Below are 8,615 nucleotides of genomic sequence, written 5' to 3'. Positions count from 1 at the left end.
CCCCGAGGCCCTACAATTCTTCCGGGCTTCCACGACGTGTACGATTGGCAACAATACCTCCTGCCATTTCTAGATCGACAAATGGATCCAGGGAAGCTCGCTCCAGGACCTTGCCCCGAATCTGGTGGCCCTTGTTCCGAGCTAGCGTCACCGCTCGCGCACGGTTACTGCTGCCATACATGACCGCACTAGGATATGAGACATCCATTGTTCGCTTGGCCCGGTGGCCATGCTCGAGTACGTCGATATTTGGCGTAGGGTGCAGTCCGTTGGACTCACCAGCAACCCGGATGCGATCTGGTAGAAGTGGATAGAGAATGGAGTCTACTCGGGGTCCTCATGCTACAATGCCGTATTTATCGGATCCATGACGTCCGAGCACTGGCTGTTGGGGAACGTAGCAGAAATTCAAAAAATTTCCTACGTGTCACCAAGATCAATCTAGGAGATGCTAGCAACGAGAGGGGAGGAGTGCATCTACATACCCTTGTAGGTCGCGAGCGGAAGCGTTCAAGAGAACGGGGTTGATGGAGTCGTACTCGTCGTGATCCAAATCACCGATGATCCTAGCGCCGAACGGACAGCACCTCCGCGTTCAACACACGTACGGAGCGGGGACGTCTCCTCCTTCTTGATCTAGCAAGGGGGGAGGAGAAGTTGATGGAGATCCAACAGCACGACGGCGTGGTGGTGGAAGTAGCGGGATCCCGGCAGGGCTTCGCCAAGCGCAAGCGGGGAGGAAGAGGTGTCACGGGAGGGAGGGAGGCGCCAGGGCTTGGGTGCTGCTCCCATGCGCCTCCCCACTATATATAGGGGTGGAGGGGGCTGGTTTCTTGCCCTCCAAGTCCATTGGGGCATTGGCAAAGGTGGGGGAAAGAAATCCCATCATTTCCCTTCCCCACCGATTGTTATCCCCCCTTTCTAGGGATCTTGATCTTATCCCTTCGGGATATGATCTTATTCCTTCTAAGGTGGGATCTTGGTGCGCCTTTACCAGGGGCGTGGGGCCTTGCCCCCACTACCCACGTTCATGTGGGTCCCCCCATGCAGGTGGGCCCCACTTTGGAACCTTCTAGAACCTTCCCGGTACAATATCGAAAAATCCCGAACATTTTCCGGTGGCCAAAATAGGACTTCCCATATATAAATCTTTACCTCCGGAACTCCTCGTGACGTCCGGGATCTCATCCGGTACTCCGAAAGACTTTCGGATTTCCGCATACTAATATCTCTACAACCCTAGCGTCACCGAACCTTAAGTGTGTAGACCCTACGGGTTCGGGAGACATGCAGACATGACCGAGACGACTCTCCGGTCAATAACCAACAGCGGGATCTGGATACCCATGTTGGCTCCCACATGTTCCACGATGATCTCATCGGATGAACCACGATGTCGAGGATTCAATCAATCCCGTATACAATTCCCTTTGTCAATCGGTACGTTACTTGCCCGAGATTCGATCGTCGGTATCCCAATACCTTGTTCAATCTCGTTACCGGCAAGTCACTTTACTCGTACCGTAATGCATGGTCCCGTGACCAAACACTTGATCACATTGAGCTCATTATGATGATGCATTACCGAGTGGGCCTAGAGATACCTCTCCGTCATACGGAGTGACAAATCTGTAGGAGATATGCCCTAGAGGCAATAATAAATGATATTATTTATCTCCGAGTTCATAATTATGTTTATGTTCCATGCTATAACTGCTATGGTTCTCGAGTCTGCAATAACCACGAGGCTCGGAGGAAGACTCATATGCACGTGTGGAATAATAAACGGTAAAATGTATTCCTAGTCTGGCCTCAAAGACTAGCTCAAGTGTTGCATGATGGTTATGTTTTCCTGATCATGGGCATGTCTATGTCAGCAACCTTGAGGGCACAATGTTAAGAGAACATTTGTGTTGAATCGACCCGGCATGATGTTATGCTATGAGATTCATTCGTCACAAGTTTATTGGTACATAACACAGAGATGGTTAACGTTTGCATGATTCCTTAGACCATGAGAGTATCGAGTTTCTTCATGCTTGCTTCATGAACTTTGGGGTTTGTTAAACGTCATCCGTAAATGGGTGGCTATTACGGCGGCTTACGGGTTCATGGAAAAGTGTGTCAAGTAACTTGATAGCTCAAGATTGGGATGTCCACGGCTCCGATGTTGATCATTGATCGGAAGGGGTTCCGGGTCATGTCTATACTTCACCGAACCTATAGGGTCACACGCTTAAGGGTCATCTATCTGCTGAATACTAGACAGGGAGTCTGAGAGAAAATCACCGAAAAAGTTTCGGACAGCGGAATCGTACCGCAGAGAGAGGTCATCGGATAAGTTTCGATGATACCGAAAAGTTGTTTCGGGATACACCATTAAGTCAAATTGGTTTCGGCACATGCCTGATAATTCTTGGAGGATGCCAGAATCATTCTGGAAGCTTTTTGGAATTTTCTGAGATAAAAACCGGAAATGTTCCGGAGCTGCCGGAGCCACTTCAGATGCGTTTCGCAGATGAAAATCACTAAAACCGGAATTGTTTCGGAACATGTTGAAAATCATTTTAGTGGGTACTGGAAATGTTCTTAGCCCACATAAATATTTTCAGTTCGATCAGACGCTGAAAAATGTCGTCGTGAATAGTGAAAATCAGCTTTATGGTTACTTTATGGAAAGCCACCTTTTGGGGCTTTGCTCCAAAAGATCTTGGGGATGACATGGATGGATAGGAGCCATTTTTTGGGCCCCTCATGGGGGTGTGGCCGGCCACATGGGGTATCCCCCCTTGGGGACCCTCTTGTTCCTTGGTTTCACTCCTAGGTCCTTGTGGAAGGACTTCATTCATGTGCATTTTGGGTTTTTTGTGAAACTACCCTACCCCCTTGGGATTTCCTATAAATAGAGGTGGAGGGGCAGCCCTCCACACTCATACCTTTCTCTCATACACATGCCATGCATTATCTGGCTTCTTCTCTCCCTCCCACGAAAAGAGTTTCGTAGAGCCGTAAGGCTGTCTGGGTTCCGGCAGGAACTAGTTCTGGACGGCGAAGCCCTGCCGGATAGATGACACCGTATGTGTGCAACTCTGTAGAGAGATCGTAGTTTCGGTCTTAGTTCGTGAGTGCCTCCCGAAGGGCTGTCCGTGTGACCGTCCAAGTTTCGAAGGTCCTCCCGAAGGGCTGTCCGAGTGACCGTTCGAGTTTCGAAGGTCCGCCCGAAGGGCTGTCCGCGACACCGTCCGGGGGGCTGTTCGACCACCTCCTGGAGGGCTGTCTGAGGAGCAGATGAGGGTATACATCCTCGCGGTTGGGAGGTTGTAAATCCTAGCTGCGGGGATCTGCACCGCCGATCGTCATCGACTCTACTTCCCGCTGCGCTACGAGTCGGTAACGAAAAAGATCAAACCATGTATGCAGTCTCCATAGTGGTCCTGGGCTGGTGCGTAGGTCGGAAATTTTTTGTTTTCTGCTGCGTTCCCCTACAGTGGCATCAAGAGCCGTGCTATGCGTAGATGCAGGTTTCGATCTAGAATACATAGAGATGTATGGGTATTGCATAATATAATTAGGTAGTAGATGAGATCTATTGCTGAAAATTATTTATGCGGGTGACAGATGAAATCTGTTACCCGAGGTTCTTGTTGCTTCCCTAGAATTTGCGTTTGCTCAATCTCGAGACAGCATGGTGGAATTTGACAAAGTTCTGGCAATCCGTGATCCTGATTGATCATGGAAGTGCTATCAGTTCTTTGGGTTCTGCCGTAGTCAAAAGAAAGATGAAATTCGCAGATGAAAGGGCATTGCAGATATGATCTGCACGGGGGTCATGCGTATGACGAAGTTTAGTATGGGGCTCGAGATTTAATTATCCCGTGTTTCATACACCCCGAGATGTTAATCTAGCAACTTGAATAATCATACTTGATGATAAAACGTTGGTCGCTGCGGTTTAAGTCAAAACCTTAGAAGCCACGTAAAATAAATTTTGCATAAACTGATTAGAGGCGTCTAACTTGGTTTTGCAGGATGTGCATATGATGTGGTATAGCAGTGCTCATACTAATTCGATTATGTATGAGATGACTATATGATGTAATTTGATTAACATGACCTGCGTGTCATGATTCGGCATGATGGTTGGAGCCATATGATTGCATTTTAATGACCTGCGTGTCAACCTTGTTGTAATGCATTATTTTGTTAGCTATAGAGATAGCAATATTATCTGGTGCATCGACAAGGTTGTGGCAATCTTCGTGAAGGTGACCACCGACGCGAATGCCGAAGACGAAGAAATGAAATACTTCTCCGTCAGAAAGGGCTATACCATATCATGCTATTATGAATTGCCTGAGATGTTTATCCCTTATGATGCACCCTTCTTGATTGCGCGGTAGTCGCTTTTATTAGGGTGATCTCTCACTTAAAATATCAAGTAGTTAGTGTTCTCCCAAGTGTAGCACCGTCACGGCACCTATCTTTTCGGGGTGCGCCATGGATGCATGGGTATGAACGATTAGAGAAGTGTGAGGCGGGTGAGGTCAGACCTCGCAGCAAGATCACTTGGTTGTCTTGACGTTCATGGCAGGATCGTCCTGAGCTCGGAACACACGCATCGAAAGATGAGCAAGAGTCACATAGAGATGTGATCGGCAATTTGGCCTACCGATTAAAATTCCCGTTATGAGATGATGATTCTATGGCGATGAATTGAAGTCTGGATCTTGTATCACTCAAAATTAATTGTGAGAGATGCTGATTTGAGTGGGAGCGCACTATTGAATTAACATGTTTAATTCTCAGTGCAATTAATTATGAACACTGTCTAAGTGTTTCTTGCATAATAGTTGTAGAATAATGGCTCGCATTTCCACCTTCCCTATTAAAATTGAATAGCTGTTAAATATCTGGTTAAAACTTTACGATTGGTAACGTAATATGAGGATTGTCCTCAAAAGTGCCGAGAAGGACTTTGTCCTATCGCATGCTTTCCGTATCCTCCCGCTAATGCTATGGATCATGTGACTCTCGTCCTTCGATCCTAAAGCTAGAATTCTGTTATGGTCAAGTGGAATATGTTTGCTTCCATGAAACCCAAACTTCGAAAGTTGGGATAGTTATATGATATTCATGGAACTGAAAATTATTTTCAGATACAAACAAAGCAATGTTTGTTTGCAAGTATTAGTAAAAGTGTTTACTATGCATTTGACTGTTGGGAAAGGGATCCAGAAGAACGCCTGTCATATAATGAAAGGTGAATAAAACAACAACTTAAAGAGAAAGGAAGTGTCCAAAGGGTGTTAGTATGACTTACACGCCTAGGAAGTCCGGGGCTAATGCCACTCTTAAGTTGCGTGCTTCTTCTGAGAGTAGGAGAAATACTAAAAGTTAAACTGTTAGAAGTATAAAGGCAAAAGGAAAGAAGACTGGAATATCCAGCTCATGTATGAATGTCATACAAGTTTTTGATGTATAGAAGGCTGGTCAAAGATATAGGTCTTGCGAATTATGGTTAAACATGTTAATCACTAATTCTTGGGTATTGTGAGTTCATCACAAAAATGCCCGCTCGATTGCATTCTGTTGCAACTCGATGTAAGAACTACTATGGCCTGAAAGACTAGCTAGAAATGAGGTTAAGGTATACACAGGGAACATAGTAAATGTTACTATACCTTCCATCGGTGTATTGCCGTCTGTATTTATTTTCATAATTCATTTAGAGTTTTACAAACTCTATCCCATTGCATAAGGTATCTTGCAAGAAGGTTGTTCATAAGAGAAATTTTTATGTTCGATGTTATGAATAACACAAGGGCCATACTTTCATTATGAATGAGATGTATGTTATGAATATTGATAATAATGCAATACCTCTGGGTTTACTTTCATAATTCATTTTAGAGTTTCATACACTCTAGCCCGTTGCACAATGTTTGTTGCAAAAGAGTTGTTCATAAAAACAACAATTGTTGTTAAGTATTATGAATAACATAAGGGCCATACTTCCATCATCGATGGGACGTATGTTATGAATATTGAGGGTAATATGATACATCCATAACACTGACACTAAATATCGCAAGACTAAAAGAATACCACACAAGTGTGGCACTACATTTGGTCACATTGGAGAAACCCGCATGGAAAATTCCATTATGATGGATTTTGAAGTCTTTTTGATTTTGAATCATCTGACACTTGCAACTTTCCTCCGAAAAGTGAAGTGACTAAAATACCGTTCACAGGCCATAAGGAACGAACAACAGACTTATTAGTGATCATACATTTGATGTGTGTAGTCCGATAAGTGTTGTTAGTGGTGGATTTATTTATCTTCAGAAATGACTCAAGTAGATATATGGATATTTACTTGATGAGACGTAAGTCTGGATCTTTTGAAATCATTCGAAAGGTTCTCAAAAATGAAGTAGAAGTTATTGTAACAAGAAAATTATGTTTCTGCAATTTGATTGCACAAAGGAATATTCGAGTTACATGTTTAGCGAATGTCTGATGAGTTGTGAAAGGGGTTTCATAAACTTGCACCTCCCAGAACACCACTGCAAGTGAAAGTCCGTGGAGATGTAATCAAACCATTTATGACATGGTAAGGTCAAAGATGACATAAATAAATTTGCCATTATCCCTTTTAAAGTGATGCTTTAGAGACTACCGTTTTTACACTGAAAAGAGCTTCATCAGGTCTGTTGAAATGAAGCCATGGTATGGTACGCCCAACCATGTTGTATCTTTTCTTAACATTTGGAATATGGGGCTTGTGTAAAAGGTTACAAACCTATTCCAAATCAGACAAGTGCTACTTTGTAGGTTATCCCAAGTCATTGGGTATTCCTCCCTCACTATACCGAGGCAAATAGGTTTGCCACAAAGAACGGTATGCTTTAAAAGAGAATGGTTCTTTCTAAAAGGTGAGTGGGAGAATAGTGCAACTCGACGAGATAAACAGTATCTTCATCAGATCAAAGGAAAGAGACCTTGGAAGAAATTCCAGAGTTTCCTACTGCGACTGATACGGAAGTCTCTACAATAAAATGTATGAACTTCGGTCAAACTTGCAGCTGAACCACGTAGGCAAGGCTCGTGCAAACCTCTCAGGTGCGCAAACGAGATATTGTTGTTAGACAACATTATACCTACGATACACAAGGAAGCATTGATGGGCCCTGACTCCGGAATTGGCTAAATGCCAATACAACCCGAGTTAGTTTCCATATAAGTGATTCAAGATTAAAACCTTGATACACCTTTCGGAAGACTTAGAGTCTAACGAATATTTATGGAACTTAAAACTGATACGGATAAAATGTTTTATCCATAAAGCTCGACTTGTTGAAATAACAAGTTCAAGAGTTGACTACGATGAGGTTGTTTTCATCGTAGCGATGCTTAAAGTCGGTTCGGGTTGAACTAGCAATTAATACATATTTCAATCATGAGATATGAAACATGGATGATAAAAGGATTTCCATCTGATGGAAATGAAAGCTAGGACTTGTATATGATACAGTCCAAAGTAATTTGTCGATCCAGAGGATGCTAGTAGGTATGCAAACTTCAGAGTTCTAGCAATGGACAGAAGAGAGCAAAATGGAGTTGGAATCTTCGTGTTTTGATGAAATGGTCAAAGGGGTTTTGACTTCATCAATGGGTAACGAAGATGCTTGTAATTCAAGAAAGTAAGTGGGAGCGTAATAATATTTCTAAAAACCTTATGTGCTTGGCACATTGGTAATTGGAAATAAATTTCTTGACACAAATTAGGACTTCATTTGAAAATAGTTTTTCGATGAAGTGCTTAGGCTAGATAGCCTCAATATTAGGCATGATGATCTATGGAGATAGATTTACCTAATGGGGCTAAGCAATGAATACATATTGACAAGATGCTAAAACCTTTTAGCATTTAAAACGCCAAGGAGTGATTCTTGCCAAAGTCACATGGAAAGAGTTTTTGCAAGACTCGGTGTCCCAAAACACTGATGAGTAAAATACATGATGTGGATTCCACACACTTTTGTGTTTGGATTAATCATGTATTCCATGGTATGTAAAACAACCAGATATGTCCGATACTCCCAAGGTGTTACGAGTATGGATACCAAAGTGATCAAATTACTGATCATGGGACAACAGTGAAAGATGTCACAGAGTACTAGCGTAAGTACTGATGACATGGTTTTCTCGCAAGCAGAGATCATGAAGAGTTCGTTGTAAAATGTTACATCGATACAGTCTTCATCTTTTCTCCATGCGATTTTTGATTTAAATTAAGGGTTTTGTGTAACACACAATGTGGTGACATAGTTAGTTGGAATTTGTTCAAACTAGTTACTGTGGCGAATTCTATAAAAAGGGCTAAGTATGTTGACGCTTTAGAAGCGACAAAGAAGATGTTGAATCATATAGTTCATTCATGAACTTAGTATAGTTCCAAGATGGCTTTTGACAATGAGACACTACTGCAGGTAGTTGCTCCATAACTCAGTCTGAGGAATCCAGGTTCGACCTGTGATTCCCATACATACAAAGCCAAGTCCACACAAAATATGAATTTTGTGAAAACGTGAAAATGCGAGGACATGCAA

The sequence above is a fragment of the Aegilops tauschii genome, chromosome 5 (assembly GCF_002575655.3).
Source record: "Aegilops tauschii subsp. strangulata cultivar AL8/78 chromosome 5, Aet v6.0, whole genome shotgun sequence".
Lineage (NCBI taxonomy): Eukaryota > Viridiplantae > Streptophyta > Magnoliopsida > Poales > Poaceae > Aegilops > Aegilops tauschii.
The sequence above is the reverse complement of the archived record's forward strand: the minus strand, read 5'-3'. Positions refer to the sequence as shown.